Source organism: Limulus polyphemus, unplaced genomic scaffold (genome assembly GCF_000517525.1).
Source record: "Limulus polyphemus unplaced genomic scaffold, Limulus_polyphemus-2.1.2 Scaffold105, whole genome shotgun sequence".
NCBI classification, from domain to species: Eukaryota; Metazoa; Arthropoda; class Merostomata; order Xiphosura; family Limulidae; genus Limulus; species Limulus polyphemus.
In genome coordinates this window covers 132,240-135,320 of record NW_013665715.1, presented here as the reverse complement: position 1 = coordinate 135,320, position 3,081 = coordinate 132,240, and the positions used below count along the sequence as shown (strand labels likewise).

The window sequence follows — 3,081 nt, the reverse complement described above, 5'->3', positions numbered from 1 at the left end:
AAAAATAATAAAAGTCACATACATCCCATGCAGTTTTTTCCAGAACCAAGTTTTCTAAGGCTTATAGAAAAGTACTATTGGCCAGTACTAAATACATAAAATGGCAGTTACTATAATAAGCACCACCCACATTCATATTGTAAAATCCAGAGAACAACGTTTCATCAAGTGCTTTGCTTATCATCCTATGATTTGTCAAACTTGAAATACAGCGATTGGAATAACATGGTACTGAAATTGAAACCTTCTAGTAGGATTGGCTAAAAGTTTTAAAACTGAGGTTTAACACACCCAGACACTGTTTTATAAAGAAAACAGACTAGAAAAAGGTTTAGATACCAATCATAGATGGCAGGTCCAGTGCTGAAGTGGAAGGAAAAATTTTGAAAAAAAGTTTCTTCTTAGAAGGCACTTATTTACAGTCTCAAACATGTTTTTTCATTAAATTCCTCTTTACACTTCATTAAATAATACAATTTTGTACAAATAATTGAATGCTATGCCACTCTATTTTCAAAAATGAATTCTGAAATCCAATATAAGTTCTCTATAATTTTTTCAATTCACAAATGTGATTTTGCCCTCACGATAAGACAAAATGGCCATGGCAGGTAATGGGTTAAATGTGCAGAAACTATAATATATGGAATATGGCAAGAATTAGACAAGTTATAAGAGACTAGAGTTAACATGGCAGAAAAGAAAAAGATGACAGGGCAATAAGAGATAACTAGAAAAGATCAATGGTAGAGCAGGAGATATATCATAAAGAAGTATAGGAGCTAAGATGATGGAATAAGAAAGATGAGATCATAGAATAATTTGATATAAATGGTGATGTAATGCAAAACAATAGAAAAACAAGACAAAAATTAAGAAAAAACACATGAAGAAATAGGGATATAAGATGATGGAAACAGAAAGAGATCACACAAAAGATAAAGAATTAGATGGAACAGGAAAAATGACAATGTAGTAGAAGAGAGCATGAAAAAGTATGAGAGAATATATGAAGGAATAGAAAAGACAAGTTGGTGGAATAGGACTGATGATACAACAAAATGAAAGAAAATATGATGCACAAAAATGGCAAGGTGAATTAAAATATATAACACAACAAAGATATCATATGCTATGGTGGATGAAAAAACAAACAAAAAAATTACATGAGATATTAAAGATTAAAAGATATAATGAAGAGATGGTAATATACAGTGGAAATGAAAGCATATCACCTGAGAAACAGGATGTACTGTTGTCAGGTGATACAATGCACTAAAAGAGTATTTGTTTTTATTGCCAAGCTACTAAGCCCATCCACTACTCTCCCAAACTTTGAACTACTGACCAGAAGAAAGGCAGCTAATCAGCAGGACCATAACACTTGCTATCCTAACAAAGGCACAGTTTGCCACTGATGAAGAAAGGTCCACCTTTCAAAAGGGTTTTTATCAAGACATCTGGAACCTATGCATTTTTCTGACATCATAAAGGTACTGACTGTCACTCGTATAATACACCCACACCTTAAAATGTGAGGAAAACTTTTGTGTATCACAATAACAAAGTGAAAAACTACAATTTAATAAGAGTTAAAATGTTGAAGTAGAAAAGACGGCATGAGAAAATGAAAAGAATGCAGTGTCATTCCATGTCAAATTGGTCATTTTTTTAACTGATTGTACCTATCTATAGGTTAAGTATACCTGCAAATTTTTTTAAAAATTATCTCTCCTTCTGAAAATAGAAACATTTGAATTTTAGCCAAATTTGGTCAAAAATTGCTCATGGTGGCCATTTTGGATATTCACAAATACCCTATGCCATTGTAATTATTCTCATAATGTTACCCAATTTTATTGAAATTGGCTCAAGATTTTCCCTCCCCCTAATTCATGTATAAGGAATCCAAATATGAAAACAGCTTTTACTTATATCCTAAAACAATACCTCCAGTTACCCTTTAAACCCCCCTACTATAGAATTTTAAGAATTACGAAAGGGTTCATGCCATGTTTTTGAAATTATTGGAATCCAATGTTTGAGAAACTTTTCAACACCAAATTTGGAGCAAATATTCTTCAAACCATGTAGTTTACTATATTAAAGACCTGAGATGGTTTTTTTCCTTGTTCCAAAGTAATATTCCTCTGAAAATTGACTAAATTATAAAGCAGATATGCCTAAATTCTATTTCACATGATCTATTGATAATTGCTGTTCTATTTCAAAGAGTGCTTAAAACTATATTGAGGTTAATTCTATAATAAAACTGAATATTATCTACATGAGCTACAGAAGGCTGATGAAGTTCTAAAGTCAATTTTAATGGTCTAACCAACAAGTTATTGGACTGAAATGTCTGAGCATCTTTAAATCTGGTCAATGATCTCCCATTTTTTTCAGAAACTCAATCTTTTTTATATCAATCTTTAGCAAATGTTATTGACAACCAGTTGCTGTTACAGGTGCATTTAATATGCAAAGAATATGTGTCTCCAGTACAAAGCAAGTATCCTCTCTCCTTGGCTACAAAAAGGATCTGGCTAGATAATTCAGGTGCATGAATTTTACAAGAATATTCCTATTTTCAATGTCAACTTCATCAACAAGTCCAGCCCAGTACTTCTCATCATAATTGTGAAGAACAAAGTTGGACTTTGGTCAATGCTTTTCTATAAAATCAGGTCAAATGTAAATGTGAACTCCTAATCAGAAGAGACACTCTTTGCACCACTGATGCTATTTGATAGTGGTATAAATTGGTGTAAACTTCAAGTTCTAGTCAATATGTTACTTGGCTCAAATCTTTCTTTCAGACATTCCTGCACCTCAGTCACCTCATTTTGTGAAATAAAGAATGTTATTACCTCCTTTAATTTCATCTTTGCAAAACTCGAAAACTTCCCTTGCTGACAAGATTTGTTTTGATGAGTCTTTGAAGACTGGCCCTTGCAGTTAAGTATTTAATTGTTCCTCCAAGACCGTCACAAGGCGATTCACCATGCAATGTGGCAAAAAAGTTCCAAATACAATTTACTCCAAAATCACTCTGATGAAGGCATAATGAAATGTTTGCAG

General features: G+C 32.5%; 1 protein-coding gene across 1 annotated transcript in view; it reads right to left on the bottom strand.

The window, feature by feature from the left end:
* Positions 1-3,081, bottom strand: part of LOC106470416 (protein phosphatase 1 regulatory subunit 12C-like) — a 116,779-nt gene that overhangs the window by 31,570 nt on the left and 82,128 nt on the right. The gene's annotated exons all lie outside the window — the stretch shown is intronic.